The 26,609-nt window shown below is 43.7% G+C and overlaps 1 protein-coding gene across 1 annotated transcript in view; it reads right to left on the bottom strand.

The window, feature by feature from the left end:
- The window catches only part of HS3ST1 (heparan sulfate (glucosamine) 3-O-sulfotransferase 1), a 29,336-nt gene extending 2,931 nt beyond the window's left edge, over nucleotides 1-26,405 (bottom strand). Inside the window, exon 1 of the mRNA XM_012655810.1 lies at nucleotides 26,215-26,405. The gene's annotated coding sequence lies outside the window, so the exon portion shown is untranslated. The remainder of the gene's footprint in view (nucleotides 1-26,214) is intronic.
- Nucleotides 26,406-26,609: the final 204 nt, after the last annotated feature.

Genomic DNA, 26,609 nt, shown 5'->3' with positions numbered 1-26,609 from the left:
TACAATACAGCAATCTGTGTTTGACAATCTCCCAAAAAGAGTAGATTAAAAGCTCTCATTTAAGTCATCCAGTTAAAACACATTAAAGAAAAGGTTAGAGACAGGCCCGGCCTAGAGACTGTGGGATTTACAAAGCTAGTAAAAATATCCCCATCAAGAGGACCCATCATCTTTTTTATAGCAGTTTTAAATTTTACTAGTTTAAAACTTGTCCAGAATGAATAAATGAAGAATAAATTCCAAAACTTTCATTTTGTGATCAACCAGTTGATCTACCTCTGAGATTGTGTAATCTGCTTTGAAAAACATATATTAAAGATCAAGCAATTAAACAAACGGAAACTTTTAGAGAACCACAATACACTGGAGAAGGGCTTGAGAAATCATGATGAAAATCTTTAGAAATAAGTAAATGTTTAGGCAGGAATGGCCTCTCCTGATTGGATGAGCTCAATGTAATGGGCCATTTGCTTTAGTCAACTGAAAGTTTCATTATGTTTCAGTTGAATTTCATTTCCTTGTCAATTACCCAAGTGGGGTTGACCAAATGGCCCAGTTGTGCTTGCCTTTTACACGTTTGGGGTGTGAGTATGTGTGCATGTGCAGCAGGGGGGTGGGGAGCCAGCGAGACTCTGTGGTGGGCACCACTGTCACTAGCATACAGTTCTGTATTCAGACTCACACACTACAACCGATCCACGTTGTTCAATACTATAGTGATAGAGCCAGAAGTCAGATGTGAAATTGATACTGTCAAACTGTTCATGCTCTTTCCACTCTAACATGAGGTGCCCTGGTTAGCAGAGTGCACATGTGAGATTTTTTCCTAAAGGGGAATTACCGGTAGACAGCAGGTAAGAAACTAGATATAGTTTGCCCTTCATGAAGAAAAAAAAAAAACCTGGGCAGGTAGTACTATAGATTAAAAGCTCCTTGTCTGTATTTTAATACCTTCTAAAAATGTATTTACTTATGTCTAGATCTTTTTCATTCCAAAAATATTTGAGGCATATGGAAAAAAATTAGCTGAAGTCTTATATACACACATGGCATATATATATATATATACACACACACACACACTTACTATATATAACATACATATATATATAGCCCATACATATAACATGTTTGTGTATAACACTATGTGTGTATATGTAAAAATGTGTGTATGCATATATGTTTGTGTGTGTATATGCATACAAACATATCTGCATATGTAAATATATGTAAATATATATTACACACACACACACACACAGTGGCCAATGGAAGCCAACTTCCTCTTTTTTTTTTGTTGTTTCTACCCCTTTAAAAGTAAGACCAACTTCCTCTTAAATGATTTGATAATTTGGACTTCCCAGTGGCACAGACAGAATTTCTGGACCTTTTAGTAACACTCAGAAAAGAAAAGATCCCCAAGCTCAGGTGAACCTATAAGCCACCCTGATCTTGACGATGGAATTATAAACATCAGAGCAGAAGAGAATCATTTAGTCTTCACCTCCATACCCCAAGATGACTTCTCCCAAATCACATAGAAAATCTGCACCTATAACTCTTGGCTCCTGAATTCCAGATCTGTAGTTTAGCTGCTATTATTTCTGTCTCCCAAGTGAGAGGTTATAACGTAAAATAATGACAATGTTTTTAGGATACCAAAGAAGAGACACCCAACAGAATCTACCTAGCAGTGACAACTCTCTGCCAACCAACTCTAGAATCAGCTGACACACAGGTTAGGTACAGCACGGGGTCAAACTCATTCATTTGTTATCTTCAGTACAATGGTCAAAAGGAACTACACAGGTTTTGGAGTCAGAATTCCTGTCTCTAGTTTTGACCTTAGTCAAAGTGACTTAAACTTTCTCAGCATCAGTGTCTTCATCTGTAAAAAAGTCGTAATTCTGCCTGCCTCAAATTGTTACTATGAGACTGAAATGAGATAATGTGTATCAAGGCTGTGCAATAGAAATATGTGAGCCACATATGCACTTTAAAATGTTTAAAATGTTCCAGGAGCCACATTCAGAAAACAACATGCTTTACATAACCCAACATATCCCAAATCACTCCAACATATAATCACTATACAAAATTAATGAGATAGTTTGCATTTTTTGTATTTTTGAGATAGTTTGTATTTTTTTTTCAAAATCCAGTATGTATGCATCTAGCCTTACAGCACATCTCAAGGCCACATGTGGCTGGTGGCAGCTGAGCTGGATGGCACAGAGACAGAGAGCACTGAGGACAGTTGCAAATCTTAATCCAAAACCTCTTTAAGTGTGGAAAGCTCTCACTTTCTTAATAGCAAGATTTCCTGTCTATTCACAGATTAGGAGCTTCCTGAACAGGACAAGGACTGGGGAGGCAAGTTTGAATTTGCAGGCATCACAAAGACAAATTCATTATTCTCTCTCGAGAAATGAACCAGATAAAAATCAAACAAATAAAAGCTTTTGAAAGTCTGGAGCATTTAGATGGCATATGCATGGACAGAGAATGCTCTACAGCACCTGGTCCTGAGCCCTCATCACTTGGCAAAGGCAATGATCGGAGCCCCCATCTGTAGCACTTGCTGAGCAGGCACCAGGCTGACAAGTTTGCATACAGGGCTTCCTGCGATCCTCACTGGTAGTCCTTGAGAAAACTCAAGATTATTATAAAAAAATGAGGCTCAGAGAAATGAAGTGGTTTGTCTAGAAAGTTAAAGGCAGAGAAATGGTGAGAAATGATTCAACTTAGTCTGAACACACAAAGCCAGGGACCTTACTGTCTCTTTCACTCCTTGGCAATGTCTGGAGTTAGTGTGCAAGCAGTTCCTCGACCCCCTTGGTTTGATTCTTTGGTCCTGTTGAACATTCATGCCTGGTATCATTCTTTGATGAGGGACAAAAATTTTTTTTAAGGCCTAGACTGGCTAAGATGGGCAAAATAAATTTCCTCCTTCCTTTTGTAGATGGGTCAATAGGTCCCAAAGGGAGATACAGTCATCTCTCTTTTTATCTCCTTTTATTAGGGAGGCTGTTTTCTGGGTGGTACAGTGATACACCAAGCCCTGCATTTTAAGAATTCATAAGAGCCCTTCCCATCGGTAATACGAGGCTTTCGTGAGCCTCCCTGTGAAGACATTAACCACATGCCTGGCATGGGAAACCCAATGGAGTCCACAGCATTTTCCAGATGAAGGCTTCCCTTCCACCTAAATTAAACCTGAATCCTTTCCAGGCTGGGGAGGCCCTTAGACATGGACTCTCCTGCCTCAATTCGCTCCTTCAGCCAAGCTACAGACTCGCTCACCTTTCTGTCCCTTTGAACCCACCAGGCTCATCCCAGCTTTGGGCCCTGACATTTGCTGCTCCCTCTTTCCAGGATGCTGTTCCCCAGGTGGTCTGAGCCTGGCTCTTCCTTGTCATTCTGATTTTATTTCAAATGCCAGCTTTCCCCGAAACGTGAGCCCGCCCTCTCTCTTTTCATCACTTTCTTTCACATCATCCCCTTTTATATTCCTCATATGCTACCAAAACTTATATTTGCTTGTTTACTGTCTGTCTCTCCACACAACAATGTATATTTCAGAGTCTCCTTTTTAGTACTTTTCCTTTCTCTGTTGCACCCCCCGGGACCTGGCATGATTTCTGGTACATAGTAGGTGCTAGAGACCCAATTTACTGAATGAACTTGTCCATTGCAGCGCACAGTGGGGCAAATGGCTGGAAGTTACTGGGAAAGGATTTTAACTTAGTGGAAAGAGAAACTTTCAGGTGGTGAATCTTCTATCCCTGGAGAGTCATGCAGAAACCAGATGTTGAAAAGGGGACTCAACATGTCTAATGGTGATTAGAAAAGATCACCTGAAAGTCTAGGAAATATTTTAATTAAAAAAGGAGGGGAAGGTATGAAATAACCATTCAAAAATATTTTAATTTTCTCCTTAAGTCTCCTTATTACATAATTCACATCATGACCTAGATTTCAAATGTAATTAACTATAATATATTCTCTTGGTCTCACTATTAGAATGCATTCATGGATGAAATGAAATATCTAGAATATTTCATAAAAAAGTAAATTTAATACATGAGAAACAGTGATGCCTGCCATCCTGTTGTCTGCAGGACTCTTGTACAGCTCCTCAGCAAGAGGTGGTGACACAAATGTCACAGGCAAGAATCTCCTCTAGGGTAACAGGGATGATCAAAACACTAGACCACAAGCAGTTTAATACATTTAATGAGAGGTTGGAGCGAAAGAGATTTCTTGCTGAGCACCCATTGTGGGCTAGGAGGTAAGCACTTGGGTATATTTTCTCTTCTAATACCTGTGACAATACTGAGAAGTGGTTGTTCTCATTTTATATTTTTTAAGCAATGAAAAGATGGTGAAGCGTAGTGGATCAGCAAAGAAGGCTTTGCAGTCAGAGAGATTCAGGCTAGAATTCTTACAGGTAACTGACCTCAGGTAAGTTTCTTACTTCTCTGGGGCTCAATGTGCTGCTCTGTAAAAATGAGCTTAGACCTACTTCATAAGGGAGTCATCATGATTAAATAAGATTACCCTTGCCAAATACATAGCAAGGTGTCTGGCATACAGCAGGCATTTAGCAAATGTTAATGGCCTGCCTTTCTCCCCAAAAAGGTATGGGAACATGTTATTAATGTTAAATGACCTCCTCAAGGTCACAGAACCAGGAAGTATCAAAACTAAAATTCCACAGGCCATTTCCAAAGCCTCTGTTCTTCCCTCCACCAACCCCTTTTGAACACTTCCTCTTGGGCAGTGGGGAGTGTTTCAGGCAAAGGAGAAACTTACTCAAGAGCAAGATAAGATAGCAGAGAGCATGAGATCTATTACACTATTACGTAAGATCTGCTTTTTTCCAAGCATCCCCTCGTGCTAAGTAATTTAACTTTCTGGCATGTTCTGAAACCTGAGAAAGACAATTTGAACAATAAATGTGTCACTTTTTTTTTTTTTTTTTTATCCAGCCAAACTTCTGGGCAATCAAACGTGTAAGATTATTTATTCATCATTAGGAGCCAAAAATGTCTTTATTTTCATCTTTGCACAACTACTCAGGAGCACCTTGCAGCAGGCAGTGTCGAATTTCCATCCTTGCCAGGTCATCTTGGAAACCAGGAAATCAGAAATAGATTTAGTTTATGCCTGTCAGTCTGTGAAAGGACAGTGATATTTTAAGACCTGCATAAATATTTATTTTCTTGAAATTGCTTACACTTGACACTCTTCAACAAATGTTGACATTCGCTTTTGTTTGGATTTACTTATGGTAACAGTTGTGTGAGGTGGGATGCAGTGGAAAGAGTTCAGGGTAGAAAAAAACAAGTCCAGATAATGTTAATAAGTTTCCTTGGACCACATTACTGTCTGGGGGGAAAAATGTGTAATTAGCTCCATTTTGCCCTCGAAAAAGAGGAGGACTCTTTGAACATCCCTTCTTCCAGCCTTCAGCGCTCCCTTGAATCCTGGGTGAAACTTAGAGGTTCCATATTCACAAAAGGTTAAGTGGATAATGAACACAACTCTCCAGGAATGAAGGAAGGAGATGCCTTGGCAAGCCAAGGAAGGCTGCATGGTGTGGTAACAGGAGCAGGAATTTCAATTACCATGTTACTTCTGAGCCTCTGAGTGCTCTGTGATAAAGTGAGAATGATACATGCAACCTGTCCCATTGTACCCTACAGGTCTGACGTCCCCTCACTCAACATTATTCTCCAGATTAGGTGCAAGATTAGGGTCAAGGATCTGACTAAGAAACTCAGATGGGAGGTGACTAAAAATTTCCTCCAAGGATTTCTAAGTGCAAATTAAAATCACCAGACATAGTGCTTTACGAACATGACTATACACAGGGATCACCTGGAGATCTGGTTACAAATGCAGATTTTCATCCAGGAGGTCTTAGGAGAGGCCTGAGATTCTGCATTCCTAAGGAGCTCTCGAAGGAGCTGTCCTACCCACCTACAGTCCTAGGAATGGCAAGGACCAGGAGAACTTGGCATGTTGGTGGTACTCAGATTCTGATCACCTTGGCCTGGGCAGGGGTGGGCAAAGGCCTTTGTTTTTTTGTTTCCTAAGGTTGTTGGGGTAGTTTGTTTTTAATTCCAGGACTGAAAACAACTGTGGTAGACAAAATAGGGAAAGATTAGCTTGCCTCGGAGGTTGTATTATGGGAGGAGGGAGATTGAGGGAAGATGCTGGAATTAACAGATAATTTAGAGCCACAAACCTAGTCTCAAATGTCAGCTCTATAACTTAAAATCTACAAGACAGCCCTGAAACTCAGAGCCTGAGGATCAAATGCATTGACGCTATATATTTATTGTGGGGATTAAATAACATAGTACATGTGGAGTGCTTAGGATATTGTCAAATTGCCTAGCCTGTGACAAGCCCTCAAATCATGGTAGCTATTTTTGTCCCTGCAAAAAAAAAACAAAAAAACAAAAAAAAAAATGCTGTGTGGTATAAATGGAATTCAGGGATGATAATTAGTCAAACTCATTTGTTCATGATCCAAAGTACTGCAGTGACTCAACAGACAGAGGCTCAAAGAAGAAAGGACAGTGACACACAGAAATGATCTGGCTGTCTGTGTAATGGCACGCAGTAGGTCGTCCATAAATGCCTCCTGAATGAATGATGAACAGCCAGGTGTGTGTGGTAGCAAGGCCCCACTGTAGGCAGAGGGGGAGGAGTTACTTCTCAACATGTTTAATCTGTGATGCTGTGCACAGAAGGCAGCAGTGACCTAAATAAATCCTTCATTAGAAGCAGAAACGCACTGGCTCAGGCAGCAAGCACACGGCTGTGACAGGAGGCGGACGGGCTTCTCTTACTATTCAGTGCGGCTGAGTGGAAAAGGGAGTCGTAGCAGACAGGAGGCAGGAGCTGGGTTGCCTCAGCCCGCTCTGGTGTGTGTGGCTCAGCCCTGCTCCAGGTGTGACTCAACCACTGCAGGAGCCTCCCTGCCTGGAGTGGACAGTCATCCATCACCCCACAGATGGCGAGCACCCATGAATCCCATGCGTTTTCCCCAGAAATGACCAGGAAAGAGACACAAAGCATCAGAGTCAAAGGGCCATGTGCCATCATATTGTTCTGTTTTATCATTTTGCAGAAAGGGAAACTGAGGTAGGCAGAGAATGAGAACCCCAAGGTCAAGTAGTACAAGGGCTGAACTGAGTCAGGCACCTGCAGGGTCTCCTGGTTCTCATCCACTGGACCCCATGCTGCATGTTGGGGCGGGGAAGATTAGAAGAGTTTGCAGCTGAAAACAAATTTGTGCAAATCAAAGTAAATTCTTTTTGTGGATGGGCAAAGGTAGGGAGATGATTGGTCTCATTTCTGGAGCCAGCGTGTTATGGACTGAAAGTTTATGTCCTCCCCAAATTCACATGTTGAAGCCCTGACCCCCATTGTGATGGTATTTGGAGGTGGGGGCTTTGGGCTTTGGGAGGTAATTAGGTTTAGATGAGGTCAAAAGGGTGGGGCCCTGACTTGATAGGATCGGTGACCCTACAAGAAGAAGAGAAACCAGAACTTGCATGTGCATGTGCTCTCTCTCTCCTTTCCTCAGTGTGAAGACGAAGCCAGAATGCAGCCCTCTACCAGCCAAAGAGGCCTCACCAGGAGCCAAATCTGCTGACACCTTGATCTTGGACTTACAGCCTCTAGAACTGCAAGAAATAAGTATCTATTGTTTAATCCACCCATTCTACAGTATTTGGTTGTAGCCACCCAAGCTGACTAATACACAGTCCTCAGAAAACATAGTAAGGACAAGGAGTTTGCCTGGGAACCCTCCCACTGTTTAAATATCTCCAGGAGCAGCACACAGCTGCCTCTGAATTCAGGCAGGTGACATCCACATGTGAACCCTGCTGGCTGGTGGGGGACCACGGCATACAACCACACAAGGTCTGTCTAAAGAAGCAGCTGCTGCCAACTCTGGCAGATACAATCAGAGACCAGGGGCCAGAGTGGTCTGATCTTCAGATTTTTCAGGGTGCAACTATGGATATTTATGTGAAAAGTCAGTCCCAAGTAAAGTGAAATAAAGGAAAAATAAAAAAGACTGGAAGGGCAAATCTGCAAAGATTGATGCCTAAGGTCAGTGCTTTGCCAGTAGGTGAGCACTCAAACTTTTACAAGGCACATGTGATCTTTCTAGGATTGTACGTTGTCCCTGGGAATGCTGAAATAACCCATTCTCTGTCCTCAAGGAGCATTCCTGTAACATGAAAGACACATATGGAAGGTACTAATCACTAGGCTTCAGAGTGATCTAGGTCCGGCCACAGCAACACGATGGCCCAGAGGAGAGAGAGGGAGCTGGCAGAGGAGCAGGAAGGCCTGGCAGGGTCCCATGGAAAAGGTAATGTTCAGGCATAATCTTTGAGGAGACTTGGGGTTTGTTCGGCAGAAAGTCCCTCAGGGGCATTCATCTGGGTACAGTTTGCAGGAGAAGACAGGGCTGCGCAGGGTGGAAGGAAGTCCTTGGCCCATGCTGGGGTTTGCTATGAGAGGCACGGACTATGGGGGGTGTTGGTGGAGATGAGGCTGCAGGAGCCTGCAGGCACCACGACTCGAGAGGCTTCAGTGCCCTGTCTAGGAATTTAGAAGCAGGGTAGATGAAAAACAGCCCTGGCAATAGAACAAAGCAGAACGTCCCGAGCTTGAATCCCATCAAGGCCCCTTCACCACGTACGGGTTCCGACTTGGGCAACGTTAATGGAAAATCTTGGAAACTTCTGCTCAGGTTTGGCCCAGGAACTTGTTTTTATCTTTCTTTTTGGAAAAGCATGTTCTTGGTTTATCAGGATGATTTAAAAACAAATATTTAAGAGAGCACTTAGTATCGCCAGGCACCATGAAACACACAGGGTCAGAGCAATGGCTAACGCACACCCTTGCCTGCAAGGACATCGGGGCGGTGGGGGAGGAAACTGGCATGGAAACAATGGAAGCACAGTACCACGGCGGGTTTTGATTTTATATTGTCCACATTTTTTTTTCCCTTTTCTGAATAAAACTGTTGCTGATCATGTGACAGCACTGAAAAAATTGATCAGCACACGGTTCTTTCCTCTGCCCTACAAGTAAACACCAATGCAATTTTCATTTGTCCATTACTTGAAAAAATGTAATATGTACTATTCAAGTTGAATATTCCTTTATTCTGATGCTTTGGGTTCTACAAAATGAATTAGTACCTCATTTGCTTCTGATTCAAGCTTTAAACTTATCTATAATGAATGCACTTTAAACAGTGGTGCCTGTTTTGTTGTCTCACTAATCTCGAAATATTTAAATGCTGTGTAATCTATCCAGAGGAGCAACACCCTTCCACTCTACACAACTCACTCCGTGATCTCATTTTATGTCTTATAATTTCACTATCTTCAGATTAGTATCAATGGTATATGTCAAATTAAACCATCTGGGGCCTAGGTCATTCATTCTTTCTGAATGTTGAGGCAAAGTGATTTATATTTTATACTTTAAAAATGTAACTTATTATTACTTAAATAAAGTATTTGAAATGAGCCTGCACTGGGGGGAGAAATTCGGGAATCCCCCAGATGAATTAAAGGAGCTCAGAGTCGGGAGGCTGGCAGCGAGAGCCTGGCTCTGCCTCCAGGTCCACCCCATACTCCCTCCGGGTGAATAAGAGCAGCCAGGTGACTTCTGTGCACCTCATTTTCCCATCTGAAATGTGGGCATGGCAACGGTACCAATCTCGTAGGATCGTCGTGAGGATTAAAGGAGATACGACAATATGAAGTGCTCAGGAGTGGGCCTGGCACGCGGAAAACCCTCACCACATGTCAGTTATTGTCACTATCAGGTTTCCGTCTTCCACTGTTGTAGCTGATAAAGGTTCTATTCAGGTGATCAAGATCGCTAGCACAGATAATTTCAAGCACATAAAATGCATCTCCACAAAATCTCTTTTGCTTGAAAGGGCCTGTGCACTAGGCCGAACAGGTGCTGAGCTGGGAGACAGGAGTTGGCATCCAGTCCTGAGCTCGGCCCTGACTTCCATGTGACCTTGAGCAAGTCACGGACATACTCTAAGCCTCCTTTACATGAGGAAATGATTGGATCATAAATTCTAAGATCTTTTAATATCTATGTAAAACATGATGGTTTCAGGGAATTAAGAAACATACTAACACTTGTTTGTCATGGCAAGATACTATTATGCAAAATTCCAAATCAAACAGTTACTGTTAGAAGTTAAGCACAAAGTTTTGTCAAGTGTGTCGGAATCAGTCTAATCTTTCAGAGGTTAAAAATAGTGACATATAAGAATTTTTCCAACATTTTCTTCTAGAATTCTTATAGTTTCATGCCTTAGGTCTAAGTCTGTTATCCACCATAACTTAAACGTCTACATCCCCATAATATGCTGTAATAAAAAAAAAAAAGATAGTGACATATATCCAATTTCCAAGCTGCTGAGATCTTCTTCATAAGGGAAGTAGAGGGGAAATAATATAATCTTTAGTGGAAAAATGACTGTTTCCTTGGGCAGGGCTTCTCAAACTGAAGCTATGATTGTATTCAGATCATATTTAGCACTCATTCAATGATTATTAATTGAACACAGGATCTGATTAAGAGGTGGATCAGTTAGACTAGGGAACAATTTATAAAGAGAAAAAAAGCATTAAATTGTTATGGACTGAATGTTTGTGTTGCCCCCCAATTCATATGATGATATGAAAGGTGGGGCCTTTGGGAGGTAATTAGGTCACGAGTCTGATAACCTCTTAAATGGGATTAATGCCCTTCTAAGGAGAGGCCAGAGAGCTAGCTCACTTTCCTTCTGCCGTGTGAGGGTACAACGAGAAGTCCACGGTCTGCAAGCGGTGAAAGGGCCTTCACCAGGACCCAACCACGCTGGCACCCGTTCCAGCCTTCCAGCCTCCAGAACTGTGAGGGATAAATTTCTGTTGTTTATAAACCACCTAGTCTATGGTACTTTGTTATAGCAGCCCACGTTGACGAAGGTAAGCGTTATATAAAACAGTTTCTCAGTGACAACAAAATATACCAGGAGAAGAAGCCCTTCAGCTTGGGATGTGTGGTGGGTTAAGATTTTCCTTATTCCCACTCCAAAGGGGCGGTTTAAGGACAGTCTAGGCTGGATGGAGGTGGTTCACTTTAGGGTTTTTCCTGCTTAAGTGATGTGTGTAAGCTTGGGAGTAAGGGAAATTATTTAGGACAACAGAGGAGGGCTGAGAGCTGCCGGCGTCCAGGTTCCTGGTTTTTGCTACGTATCACACTCAACCTCTCCCTAAGGACATGGAGAAGCAACCTTTGAAGAACATTAGGATGGGAGAGAAGCAACTTATCAGCTTGCCCAGATTACACACAATTCAGAGTGGAGACATAAGCATATATGCAGTGTATCAGGCACTTGGGAACTGGAGACAACGTCGCCATCCATCCTGCCCCTTCCCTTAAACGACTCATGATCATGCAGGGTGTATGGTGTGGAGAGGCAACAATGCAGAGGGAAGGCAGACAATCAGTTGTGATTACATTAGGGTTAGGGCTGTGAGAGGACTAAGGACGAGCTACTTGTGAGCAGGGCAGAGAGATTCATGGATAATGCAACAATAGATATACACGCATCACACATAAAAACTATTCTGGTCTTATTAATGTGTTATGAGGTAAGAAGAACTCTAAGAAAGCTACATTTAGAAATGGTTTGTTTTATATTTCCAAATCAAAGAGACATGAGTGACTTCTTAATAACTCTATTTCTTCCTCTAACTCTTAGAAAACAAAGGTGTTGGGGGAGGGAATGAAGGGCAAGTAGGGGGCTGCGTGAGATAGGCTTTTTAGTTCACTTTTTCTTTCTTAAAGCCTACAGCACCAGGTATTCCCAGGCAGTCTCCTATCCAAGTGCTAACCATCCCTAACCCTGCTTAGTTGCTAAGACCAGGTGTGTTCAGGGTAGTATGGACGCAGACAAGATAGGCTTTTCTCTGTTGCTGCTTCTTTTGCAGTGTCCACTGGATTTGACAGGACCTTAGTAGGGTTCACTCATAAAGTACCTGATTTCAGCTCCTTTGGAGAGGAATCTAAGGCATAAAACTTTTGCACATGTGCAAGAGTGTGTGCGCACACATGTGTGTCTGTGTGATTGCTCCAATAATGAGCTAAGTTTTCAAGACTTCCAGCTACTGGCACACCCTCTCAAGGCCATCAGTGCATTAACGAAGCTGGCAAATGCCTCGAGGTCCTGCAATTTTTCAGCCCAGAGGATACTTCCATGAGGATGAGTTCTCAGAGGTGTCTCAACAATGAAACTAACTGTGGCTACCTTGGTCAATAAGTCACGGTGCTTTTCTACTTTACCAACCACATTTACTTCCCCGGCAAGCTGTTATGAACACTCAGGGCTGGCTTTGTATCCCAGATGGTTATCAAAACTGAACCAGCATAGTCATTAGTGTCCAAAATGCCACAGAAAATAAGTAGGTTTGGCCAAAGAATGACGGTACGGTTTAAATTCAATGAGGCTTTCGAGACTGTGCTGAGGTTTCTGGATTGGCTTTCCATAGTTTTTCTTCAAATGCACAGATTCGTAGGTAAAGAGACTTTTAATACTGTGAGTCACTAGTATTAAGAAGTGACTTTTTCTTGCAATTATTATTCTCCCTCCTCCCTTCCACAATATAAAACTAGCAAATTTAGACACTGCCCAGGGTAAATGTCATTTGCTCAGGACACAGGTAATCAGGCCTTGGGTGTGCAGGCGCTGTCAGGCATTACCCAGGGATACAGGAAGAAGATGGGGTCCTATCCCAAGGAGCTTGCTGTGTAAAGGAAAAGATGCATATGGAAACCAACACTACCAATCTAATGCGATGAAGCAGGCTATGAAATAGGCATGATTTTATCAACTTAAAGGAGGATGGGAAGAGGAAATTTGGGATATGATTCATGGAGAAGACACCTGAGAAAAAGACAAAAACAAAGTTCAACACTTTTAACTAAAGTCCAGGCTAAAGTATACAAATAAGAAAAAAGAGACATAAATGGAGTGGTGTGGGAAGATCAAAGCAATTGGTTTGATCATCCTGGTTTTAAATCCTGAGCTAGTTATGTGCCCTTGGAAAAGCTATTTTTCCCTGTGGGCCTCATTTTCCATCTGAAGAAAGGGAGTACTGCCTACTCTGTTTGGTGCCCATAAGGATTAAATAAAATATTATACAAAAAAATTATACTAGCCCACCTGACACATGGGAGACTCCCAATAAATAGTACCTCAGTGGTATTCATTCAATGAATAATAGCTTGATGATAATACCTTTAAGAGAAAATGAAAGAACAGCATTAGTAATAATTTAGGGTTTATAACTAGTCGTGTCTGCTTAAATAATTGTCGTAAGTAAGGAAAGAAACTACAACATTCTGAAAATTGACAAGAAGAAAACATTCTTCAGTGAAAGCACAAAAATGTTGCTGTATTGATAGCTATGCAGGGACAGATGACAGAGAAAAAAGAATAATAAAAAGCATAAAGTGGTCCTTAGTCTAGAGTTTTTAAAGGACACCTATTATAAGACAATTAGCCTTTGTGCTGCCTTTAGTGGAGAAGCTTGAAGAATTACTCAAGTAAGAGAAAGTAGCAGGTGATGACAATCTTAAGCACATGAGTTTACTTAAATTAGTGGGGCCTGGTGGCTCTGTACCCAGAATTCCACCAAATGGCCCCGAGATGCCAACCCAGAGCCCTTCTGCTGCTTTTGTTGGAATTTGTGTGGCCAACTAAACATGGCTAGGGCTGGAGCAGGCAGGATCAGGCTCCACTTGTAAGACCGGAAGTGTAAAGACGTATTTGGAACAGGCCCTGCAAGGCTGGAGAAAGGCTGATGCACTCTGGAGAGCTCGGGAAAGGGCAGGGCACAGGTGACATTGGCCTTACCCAGAGAACATTTTCTTGAGTCACTTTCATTCCTTTATGAGGTGCCAGAGGACAGCTGGCAATCTGAACTCAGGAAATCTGAACTAAAATATCAGCTTCCCCTCAAAGACTCTCACTTCCCAACTGCCACAACTGAAGGCCCCTCCTTCCAGCCCCTCTCCCCACACCAATCCATATTTCAGGCAGTGACCCAGCACTAACACCTTGGACTAGGCGTGATGGGGATGAAGGGGGTTTTGTCTTGCTTTGCTGGAGCTGTTTCCTGAGGGATGCAGCCAAGTCAACGGGTGATTATAACAATGTCACCTGCAAATTAAGGACCTGCCTCACTCAGGACGCACTAGGTTAGGTTGAGGTACATACCACAACTCAGCATTTCCTCCCCGTGGCTGCTTGTCCCACGAGGGTTGGTGGCAGGACTGTGATCCCTTGAGTCTCCCAGAGACCCAGATAGAGCAGCTGCTGCCCTGAGTCCTGCAGGTGGCCAGGCTGGAAGCAGGGAGAATGTGCACAGGGCATGGGCTAGCTCTGACAGCTCCAGGCCTGGTGACCACACGGCAGTCCCCCTCACATTCTCAGGGCCATGCTGAACTGGGAAAGCCCAGTCCTGCCAAGGGCCTAGAAGAGAGAGATCCATGTGATTACCACATGATCAATGATTTACTGTGAGATAGGGAGGCAGTGGGTCAGGAGAGCATCCAGACAGACCTTAAAGAATGATACAGTCTGAACCTGATGAGAAAAGGTTCCAGGAAGAGAGAACAGGATGCACAAAGGGTGTGAATATCTACATTCCTGATTTATCTGGGCACAGTGGTCAGATTAGGAGGTTGTATGTATAAGATGAAGAATGGCAAGGGTTGATGCCTGAAAAATTAGAATGTGACAGCTATCCTGAGAAACTTCCATTTCAGCACTAACTTTATCATAAAAAAAAAAAAAAACAGTAAAAGAAGAGCTAGCTTTCAAGTACCCACTATGTATGTGCATTAAACACTCCAGATTAATTAAATGCATTATCATATTTAATCCTGATGACTTTATGAAATGGAGGGTATTAGGCGCCATGGTTTTTCATTCAACAATTATTTCCGGGGTGCTAACTGCTAGGCATTGGTTCAGGCTGGATACAGATTTGGGGGCTCTAGACAAAGTCCCCATCCTCCTACAATTTCATTCTATTGAAACAGATTAAACATTAAATAAATGAAATGTATGAAAAATACATGATTAAAAAAGAATACATAGGTTTAGAGAGATTATTAACTTGCCCAAGGTGATACTGCAATGAAGCCACATGGCTGCGACTTCATCTCTTCTTGCCTCCGAGTCCTGCACGTGAACACCGATGCTGTAAACAGTGGGAATGCATGGAACACTCTGCATCAGGGGATAGGGCAGGGACTGATTATACTTGTGTTTTACAAAGATTGCTCCGGTCAGTGGGAGAGATTAACACAGGGAAATATTGCAGATTGCAAACGATTATAAAAGTTGCAGAGCTGGGAGCTGGGGAGGAAAAAAACAAAGAGAAACCAGAAAGAGACAAGATTGGTATTTTAGCTAAAGATAGCAATAAAAGAGAAGTCAGGAAGCTCAGCAGGATCAATTACCAATTGCAATATACAAACATAAGTGTAATAGTTGCTCAAAGGCAAGAAGGATGGATTCAGAGTTACCACATTCGATTAATTTTCCTCTTTCATTGCTTCAAATGTTTTTGTGCCTCAGTTTACTATTCTGTAACTTTTTTTTTCTTTTAAATGTGGGCATGTAACCTAGTTTTTGGCTCAAGGGATCTCAAGGGAAAAATCTTCTGGAGGCTTTTGAGAAAGAGTTCCCTCTCCAATTAAAAGAAGAGAAGTTGCCCCAACTTGCTCTCTTCCTGCTTTAGAGCAGGGTGATGAGATTAGCTGCTTGGGGTCACTGTGGCCCTGTCACTACCCAGAGGGGAGGATCAGCCAGAAGTAGCAGGTGGACTGAAAGGCAATAAGCAGCTAGATCCATGAGGACATCCCTAATCTGCTTTTCAATAAAAACCAGGCTAACCAGCAAGAAAAATTAATCATTACTATTAGGTGCCACAATATAGACACTGAATTATGTACTAGGCTCTCTAATGGGTGCTTTGCATACATTATAAAACGTGATTGTCACAGCAAAAGTCCACAGGGATGTATGTTTCCATTTTATAGATAAGGCAGCCAAGGTTCAATGAAGCAAAATCACTTCTCCAATGTCCAATAGTCAAATAATACACTCCTTTCTAAATCAGGAAACATTCCCTTGTGCCCAGAGTCACCATGAACTCCAAAGTGCTTGGGGAATGGAGCTCTAGCCCCAGAGATGAGCCTGTGTGGTGGCATGGCTGATGGGGATGGACCCGTCACCCCAGGAATGATCAGTTCACGCAGTGCATACAGATAGGGCTTAGAGACAGGAGGGAGGCCAGGATGCCCTGAGCAAACCCTTTCTCAACGAGGAATCGGGGCAGAAGAGATACCACCCTGAAACTCTTTTATGATGGCTGAAGTTCAGCTAACGGAAATCTGGGCCAAACCACACAAAACTCCCACACAGTAAGAGTACCACCAGAGACATGGGGTCCATCCCTCCACAAGATGGCACTCAGATCCCTTGTCTTCCATTTTCATCTACGATTTTATGCTGTCACAGAAACAGAACAGGGAGAAAGGCACAGGCTTCACTGTTTCTGTAACACTTCCTGTTCTTTCATGTTGACTATTACAGTTCTGTGTCTTTTTGTCAAGGTCATGGGGCATTATGCTGTGGTCCTGAGAAGTCTTGGGGCAGGGAGAGGGAGTGGCATTCACCTAAATGATTGCATTGGGATTTACTCAGGGGCTGCCAAAGACTGCGCTATCACGAAACATCACTGGACTTCCATACTCTTCAAACCCCTTTGTCTGTTGTTCATGGCTGTTCTGTCCGCTTGTCTTGTCTTCCTCTCCTTTCCTTTCTCTCCCTGTACTTTGTCTCATCATCTAGCTACTCCTTCCATATCTTTTCTACATTGCTGCTTCCATCTGTTGGCCCAAAAAATGAATAACGTTTGCTTGAATTATATAAAATAAGACTAAAGAAACAAAGGGCAAAAGACTGAGATACTCTCCATGAATATGATGTATGCGATTTAGTTCCTGGTCTCTGAGACATGACATTGAGTTTGCAATCCAGAGGCCATTCTTGCTTTCTCTTATCTTATTAATAGCATCTTTTTTTTTTTTTTTCATGCTAACTGTGAACCAGGCACAAGAGAATGGGCACAAGAGAATGTCTCCTGATTTAGAAAGGAGTATATTATTTGAAGTATAAGACATTGGGGAATTGATTTAGTTTCACTGAACCTTGGTTGCCTTACCTGTAAAATGGAATTATACATCCTTGTGGACTTTTGCTGTGAGAATCGCATTTTGTAATATATGCAAAGCACCATATAAATGCTTGACATAACTTATTAATTTAATGTACATGAAACTATCCTCTGCTATAATTTTAATTATGCCCATTTTGCAAATGTGGAGACTGAGGCTTAGAGATATGAAGTAATTCACCTCCTATGGCATGGCGGAGAAGTAGCCTAGCGGATTCTAGCCAGATTTTTCTGGCTGGTTAAGTGTTTGTGCTAACCATGATGCGCTTATGCCTTTTTTCTGGTCCATAGTCCATATAAACACACTGCTAGTAAGCAGCTCAGGTTAAATGAGGAGTTATTAATATTATATCCATCAGAAACTGATTATTTCTGCATGAGCAATACCTCATTATTGAAGAAAGCATAAAATTCTGCTTTGGAAGGTTTACATGCAACAAAATTCTTGTTAACTTATTTCCCCATCAGGTTATTACCTGAAATGGAAATACAACATTTTCACAGCCTTCCTCAGAACAACACGCTCCAGCAGTCTCAGGGGAGATCTAGGATTCAGTTTATAATCTGAGGTCATCTATGTGGGGGGGGAGCGAATCTGAAAGGCTCTCTAACAGTTTTATTAGCTTTGGATTCATCTGATGCAGGAGCAATTTCAGGTGTAAGTTTTCAAAGCACAAAGTGTCCCTTCAGTGTGCTCAGTGGAGCCCTTGTGTGAGCCTGGCCTTTCTAATTCCAGCTCTACGGTAACAAGCTGGGAGCAATATTTGTATTAATAAGGCACTGTCTTAGTGGACTGAGCACTACCCTGGTGGCCCCACAGGGTTGAAATACACAAGAAAGAATAGGGCTCACTTATTAAATGCACAAGGACTTCTGTTTTGCTCCATGCTTCTTTTTCTCCCTTTAGCAAACAAATAAGCTTGCCTTGGTTCGAGTGTTCTTTTACTCAGCTCACCAAGGAAAACAACCCCCTTCCCTTTCACTCTGGACCATAACGCATCCACTCCCCCATAAGTCATAAGTCATTTCACCTTCGGAGTTACACTGTTCTCTTTCTCTAACTTCCTATGGTTCTAAAACTTTGAGAAAAGTAATCTTTCAGAATTGTTACCAGATTACGTATGCTTAATAAAATACAGGATGCCCAGGTAAATTTAAATTTCAGATAAACAATGACTAATTTCTTAGTATTTAGTATCTGGGACATACCTATACTAAAACATTATTTGTCATTTATCTGAAATTCAATTGAACTGGGTGTCCTGTATTTTTATTTGCTATCAATAAATCTGGCAACTCTACACAAGAAGAACATAACTTCTATTGAGCATCATGCCAGGCACTTCATATTGGCAAACTTCTTTAATACTCACTAGAACTAAGAAAACTGAGGCCCCAAAATTTGTCTGTTTCTCAGGGTGACGCAAACAGTAAGGATCAGGCCAGAAATTCCAACAGACATGACTTCCAAAGTCACGTTCTTTCTACCACAAGAATAACTCCAAAATCTAATCCCAGAAATCTGTAACTGACATCCCTCCACCCCTTGTTCCTAACCTGGAAACTGGGAAAAATCTGGTTTGAGAAATAATTTAAGAAAAATGCAAGCCAGTTTTCCAGAGGAGGCTCTCAGCCCACACTCACTCCCTGCCACGCAAGTGTTTATTTTTCTGAGCACAGCTAGGAGAGCATGCCTTTTCATTTCAGCTGCATCTGCAATCACCTTTTTCCCACTGTATTTTAACTGCTGATACAGAACTTTGATTTACTCTCCTAAACTAAAGAGTGAAGACATTTACATAAAACAACCTATTGCAGGGTGTATGTGTACCTAATCTGTAGGAATTCTAAGGGAAATTCGACAAGACATAAAATGCTGAAAATGGAAGTTCCGGAGGGATAAAAGGAGACGTGCATGTTTTAAATCTAAGTGTATTTCTTCACTTATAGAAAAAATGGGCTACTCAGTCCTCCAGGGATTTAACAAATTATCTGTTCACTGCAGGTAGAGAATCATGACTGGGGATCCAAAGTCTGCCTCTTCCACTCTTGGTATCTAAGAGAAGCTACTTCACTTCTGGGCCTCAGTTTCCTTAAATATAAAATGAGGATGGTAAGAGCTCTCCTGCTGCCCTTGCAGAACCAGGGACAGGAGGCAAAAATGACAGCGGATATTATCACATTTTCTGAAAGTAAGGAATTATCGTCACTACATTCTTTTCATGCCAGAGTGCTTCTGCACGAGCAGACCAGGATCTACTCAGCAAAGGGCTTGTGTTAATGTGCCAGTTATTCAGCGGGATGGATCACATTGGGAATCCCTAAAATAGACAAATGAGTTCTCAGCAAGGGTTTGAGGGCTTTACCAATTTAGACTATGTTTTGTCATTCTTCTTTGGCTTTTCTCTCCATGTCTCTCTCTTTTCTGAAATATTTCTCCCCCTCTGAATCCTTCCCTGATTCCTTCAGACAGAAATGCTGACTGTTTGTTCTTTTCTGAGCAACTACTTGGAACCAGACACACTGTTCTGGAAACTGGAGCTAACATAAACCTCCAGGCCCCTGCTCTCACGGAGCATATATTCTGGTGGGGGAGCTGGAGTTAGTATTCAAGGGAACCAATCCAGTAACGAGATGACTCCAGAGAAGCATATTTGCTACACAATTATGTAACAGAAGAAATTATTGCTATGAAAGAAAGAAATAAGATGACGAAACGGGAATATTCTTGGGATGGTCTACCTAATGAGACAGAGGCTTGCTAATTTGTTGGATTCCCATCCTAAATTGTAAATTCATCAAGAACAAGAACTATTAATCTCCGGCACAACTGCCCTGCTGACAACAGTCAATATCAAAGGTTGGGACAGATTTGGGAGAGGGTGTGTCAGAGTCTCGAAGGGCATAAGTACACTTCATACTTGGAACAATTTTTAAAAAAATATTTTTTCATAAGGAAATTTTGTAATAATAAAAGTCATTGCCAGATACAGAAATTAAAGTCTCACACACACAAAAATCTCCACTGATGACAGAAGTCACGTTTAATGTATGTCGAAAAGCACAGATTGAAATTGTTCCTGGCACAAAACTGATGCTCAATTAAAAAGGTGCTGAATGTCAGAATTCTGAGCATCTGAGCATGGATCCTTCACAGTTAAGACATCCTTACTACACTGCTCCATCACGGTAGTTAGCTAATCACTTGTGATCATATATCAGTGTCTTCCGTGCTGGCCTAAATTTCCTCAAGGACTGGCCCTTGATTGGTTTTGTTCACCATTGTATTCTAACACTTAGTGCAATGCCTGGCACGTGGTACATAATAAATGTGCTCAATAGTCAACTTCATTAAAATCGAAAGTATAGCCCAATATCAGGGATTAAACCATGAATGTAATTCTCAGAATATAATCAAGGATACAAACTCCCACATGGAAAAATCCTTTATGTCAAACAAGGACACTTGATCTTGGTTTTCTCGAGCCAGAGACTGAAAGGAAAAACCACAGGCCCCCTGGCTACTGGCCTAAGCCTCCCCCAACCCAGTACCCTGACATTTCCTATCACCTTCCCATTTGTTTGTTTTCTTTTCTTTTTCTATCTAACTAGGAGAGATTTTGCTTATCTATCTTGCTTTTTGTGTGTCTCCTCCACTAGAACATAAGCACAAGGACGAGGATTTCCATCTGTTTTATTCCCTGCTGTGTCACCAGTGAGCAGAACAATAGTTGGTACAAGGCTGGAACTCGATAAACATGTGTTAAAGGAGTACATGTGATCCTTGTAACTTCTTACAGAGACAGGGACAAGGAAATCCCACGCACACTGTAAATGTGAATGGCACTGTCTACGCTACACTCTTGCCTGGATATTCTGGGTAACTGATTCTCGTGAACCTCATACTCCGGTCAAATTTCTCTTCTGTCCCTGGCAACCACAGGCCATAAATGGGAAGGTCTGTGCCACAGATTTGAGGTCTACCTACGGAAGTGTTTGCTTTGGCCCACATGGCGTTATTTAGAAATATTGAATTAGCTGCTGGCACTTAAGTCAGTAGATTTCACATTAAACTGTGAATTCACAGTCTATCTTGAAAATACAAAACCAGATCTGGCAAGATCAGGCCTGATCCCACCTGCAGCCCCTGTGCTGGGCCTGGCCTACAATCAATCACCCCATTACTCAGCCACCAGGCCCATGGCCTAGTCCATGCAGACTGTCACTTTCCTGGCTGCTGAAGGCCTTTGAGTTTGCGACCCCTGCTGGAAAACTACCAAAAAGCACATAACATAGAGGAAAAAAAATAAAAATGCCCACTGGGCTCTATTTCTGTTATGTTCAGGCTATTCCTTGGAAGAATAATGTATTCATTTTTCTAGACATCTCGTAGTAGCACATAACTATTGACAAACTACGGCCCAGTAGATATTATCCTAACGAACTGAAAAAGCCGTAGACTTAATTCCCCATGGGTAGAGGAAGCTGAGAATGCTTCATGCTGGAGACAGGACTGAAGACGAATTATGAGAGGCTGTGCACGAGCCGGTTACAATTCTGGCTAACTCAGAGAGAAAAGGAATTTACTTGAAGACTATGGGCTGCCTCTAGGAATTGGTGAGAAGCTGAAAATCCAGGACTGCAAAATGAGAAGGAATGAAGGGAAGCTGAGCACCAGGGAACATCTCAAACTGATGCCGAAGGAATGGTACCGCTGGGACAACACCCTGGGGCACTGATGCTGCTGACGCCACCTGATTCATGTCCCAAGGTGGTAAATAAACACGAAACTGTCCCTGTGTCCTTTAGCTAGTCCCTCAGGATTTCAGGCTCCGAGTGGGATCATTCAATTCAGCCCTAGTTCAGGGTTGGAAGATATGGACAAGGAGAAACACCAAAAACAAATAAACAAACAAAAAACCACTATGGAGGAAGGGTGTTGCTTCCTAAATAAGAGGGTGTTTGTTTGTTGGGCACTTTCTAACCATTTAGTAGGGAGTTAAGTGGAGATGGAGGAGGAGGGTACTACAAGCAGGACAGCAGAGTGGAATGGGAACAGACAGACCTGAATTCCGCTCTGGAGTTCTTTGTACCTTAAGAAAAGTAATTAAGTTTTCTGATCTGCAGATTCCACATCTTTAAAATAGAAATGATGCCATCTGCTCTCCAGGGTTGCTGTGAAGATTCAGTCCAACCATTCATTCACTTGTTCCAAATATATTTATCGACTGTTCAATGTCTCTTAAGTACCAGGCACTGAGCTAGGTTCTGGGGACAGATTCTGAACAATACCTAAAAGGCAATAGGGAGCCAGTGCTTTCTGCTGACGACAGATTTAGACAAGGCAGATTTAGGTCATCTTGTGAAGCTGATCATGTTTCATTTTTCCCAAATTTATTCACTGATCTATGACTTTTTTCCTTTTTTGATTAATCAATATCAGGGCCCTCCCTCCAAACAGATTTTCTTAAGACATATAACATGCACTAAGTTAAAAAGAAAAAAAAAAAAAAACTCTAAAACTTCACTCAGATCCTGAAAACTCTGATTAATAATTCTTGCTGAGAAGTAGTAAGCCCTGGTGCTTGTAGAATTCAGATGAAGTGAGGACAAGGAGATGGGACAAGGATATGAGATCCTCTCCCTCATTTAATGTTTTGCATATGTAATTTACTCAGACATATCAAAACTACATTAAAAATGAACAAATGAACATTAAATGAACATTAAAATGGACATAAAATAAAAAATGCAGGAAGGGCAAATTAAATAACGCTGGACAATTCCACAAGTGTTTTGTAACCATCAAGGTGTTTTCACATACATTTTCTCACTTTCTCATAATAATCCTCCCATCACTATTTTACAGAGGAAGAACATGAGGCTTAAGAAGGGAAACATGCTTTGCCTAAGGTTGTAAGGCAAGAAGTTGTCTTCAAATCCAGCTAGCACTCTCTTGCCCTCTCCTATAAGAAAAAGACAGCCTCAATCAAAAGCACTAGGTCATACGCCAGGTTGATGGACGACAATAACACCAAATTGATAGGGACCAGCCCTGATCCTTTCCAACACCAGCTGGAAAGTTACTGCCTTCTGCAATAGGTGGAAAGTTACTACATTTCCCACGGAGCAACTAGGAAGTTATTCTTCTGCCACAACTGTCTCTCGCACAAGGACCCTGGCTTAGAGGCAGGCTCTGAAACCTGGTATCCAAGCACTAACTTCAGGTGCAGGGCCAGTTCCATCAGAACATCCATACATTTCACTGTGCCTCACTCAAACCCAAGCCTCTGTAGACAGAACCTGACCCAGTACTCACGGCAAGTATGTGCCACTGTGCGTAGATGCCATGGTCTAGGAAAGGCAGTGTGCACTATCCAGCAATTTACACTAGCGAGTCCATCTCTCTAGCTCCATTCCTAGTCAACATCAAGTTTTAGTTTAAGACAAGAAAAGCTTCCCCATGGCTTTTCCTTTCAGAGAGCTCCGAGGAGGGAGGAGGACTTTTTAATAAAATAATCTCTTCTTTCAACAAGAAAAGCACAAGACCCAACTTGCAAGGAGTGTGGTGGGGAGGTACAAGATTTCATACTAGGCAATACCAACAGGAGAGTAAAGAGCTCTTGGCTTTTCCAGACTCCCATTTGTAAGTTCAAAGTACCACTTTGTCACCAGCTTCCCAGAACAAAAATCTCCCATCTTAAAGCTACAGTGCATGTATGACCTGCGGCTTCACGGTAGAACAACAGCCTAGAAGCACACAGTTCAGGTAAGCCTCACCAAGGGATCTTCGCTCTATGCTGCTGTCATAATTGACTGCTTCCACTTAAGAGTGCTTAGTCATGAAGTTGTCCATCTCTGTCAAAGTTGGCTGAAAGAGTTAGATGGGCTAGCTGAATCCCGGGAAGACTCCTTTAGAAGCGGATCTTTCTCTGCCTAGCGCTGGAGAAAACCTTACATAACACAATGGTCCATTTCAATACGTTATTTCTGCAATCCTGTGGGGGAAAATCTAAGCACTGGAAATACAAAGGGAAGGGCAACACGGGGATTATCGCAGCTGAAGCGTTCATCTTCTGAAATTTCAGTAGGTAAGGCTTATTCTAACTGCACCCAGTGTTACCCAATATTACCCGGAAAGCAGGAAGCAAGAATAATTCCCTACGCCAAAGGATGCGCTTTAAAAATGCTAGGAGGCAGAAGTTAGGTTATCGCTCCCTCCTTTTTTTTTTCCTTAAGATGTAATTCCTGGAATTAACCCTTGAGTGGAAGCTGGTAATTGCATTTCAACAAAATAAGGTGAGATTTGGCTGCAAAGCGAGAACGCGATGGGGAAACAGAAGGATCTTGCGTGCGCTCAGGTTGCTGCCACAGCGCTGCCGAACAGCCAGCACCCCAGCGCGTGGGGACTCGTCTGGGGACAGGCTCCCGGGCGGGCGGTGGCGGGGTTTTCCTCCAGAGCTCGGGATGCGGGCTTCGGGCTTCGGGAGAAGGAGCGGGCGCCCTAGCTCCTCTGCTTCTTGGGCCACTCTCCCCGCCACTCCTTGGGGTTGCTCCCTGCTAGAAAGAGACTGCTTCTGGGAGCGCAGCCCAAAGACGATGGATTTGGAGTCGCCTCCCCAGAATCCCCCCAAAAGCATCTTGGCACAAGTTGTGGATAAAAATAGCCCGAGATAACGCTGGGGGAAGGGGAGGAGCGAGACTCGCGCAAGGCAAGGCAGGGATACGACTGGCTCTGCAAAGTCGGGGGCAGCTAGGGAGGGATGCAACTCCTAGCCCGAGAGACTGCCCTGGGTGTGCGAGGAAGCGCGGATGCCCTCCCAGCCGAGGCGGGTGAGATGAAAGACCTATGGCGCCGGCAAATAACTGCACAGCCCAGTACACCGCACACCCTGCGCCGGCACCCCGGCTTTCGCTCCCGCTTCTCCATCCCTTCACCGGCCTGCACTCTAGGTTCCGCTCTCAAAGCCGGCCTTTCGGTCCCCGGAAGGGATGGGGCCAGAAGGGGGAGCAGCGCGCGGGCTGCCGCTCGGCTGGGAGAGCGCACCTGGAGAGGGCAGGCTCGCCGAGTAAGTTCCTCATTCAGAGCTGGGGGCTACGCGCTCCCACCGCGGTTTCGCTCCCCGTCACCCCTCACCCCCATCCTCTGCCACTACCCAAGGTGCCCAAAATAGAAATCGAGAAGTAAAAAAAATAATAAGTAGAAAGTAATAAGAAAAATCAGGAGCCTCGTACAATTGGCATTTGGAAAGAGAGACTACTTACTGTCCGGGCTGTCATCTCTATCTCTCTCCTTGCTAGCACCCCCGCCCCTGGGGAAATGCCCGATCTCGTCCCTACTCCAACCAAATGCAAAGGGGAACCAGATCAAAGCTTCTCCAGCCCGGATGCTCCCTCAGCCAAGTTACTTTTGCGGACTGTAGCTCCAACCCAGTTCCCGGCCCGAGTGGTACCCGGCTCCACTGAGCGCTGCGCTCTGGCTGCCCCACACCGCCCCAGTGTGAAGCTGCCAGCGCGTAGCGGCAGGCAGGAGCGAACCTCGAGACTCCGCTAGGGGGGAAAAAGCCAACTCATTAAGAGTCAGAAATCCAGATCCCTGTCCTTATAGACCAACAGTCCCTGGGGACTTCCACGGCTGAGGTGCTAGAGCAGGAGGTGAGGAGGACGGGAAAGCCCTGGTCTCTTCTTCCTGGTTCCCCGTACATCCACCCCACCTACTCCAGCCCGACTCATCTTCGGTTCTGCACTTGCCCTAAGTCCGGGACGACAGATGAAGTCGCCGCAGTGGCCAGCACCTTGCCACTCCCCAGCCTGGAGCCCCCAGCCCCGTGCACGCCGTACTTACCTGAGCCGCGCAGCCGTCCAGCCCGTCGGGCGCTCTAAACAGGTTCTCGGGCTGGGCCATGGGCAGCACTGCTGCGCACCCACGGCGGGTGGAGCGAATTTCAGGACGCCTCGGGGTGGACAGGAGAAGTGGCGCGGGCACCCGCTGAGACCCGGCGGTGGCGGCGGCTCGTGCCTGCCAGTGCGCTGAGGACCTTGCAGGCGGGCGTTTTGGTGCTCAGTACGGGGGAGGGGAGGAGCAGGAGGAGGAGCAGGAGCAGGAGGAGGGGACGCAGGAGGCCGAGCCCTGAGGGAGAGCGCGTGGGGCCAAGGAGGATCGCGAGCGCCCACTGCTGCCCAGCCTGCTCTGGTGCTGCCCCAAGTCCCGCCGGCCAGGTGCCCAGCGCCCCACCCTGC

The sequence above is a fragment of the Propithecus coquereli genome, unplaced genomic scaffold (assembly GCF_000956105.1).
Source record: "Propithecus coquereli isolate 6110/MARCELLA unplaced genomic scaffold, Pcoq_1.0 Scaffold489, whole genome shotgun sequence".
NCBI lineage: Eukaryota > Metazoa > Chordata > Mammalia > Primates > Indriidae > Propithecus > Propithecus coquereli.
Note: the sequence above shows the minus strand (reverse complement) of the source record. Positions and strands in the feature narration are given on the sequence as shown.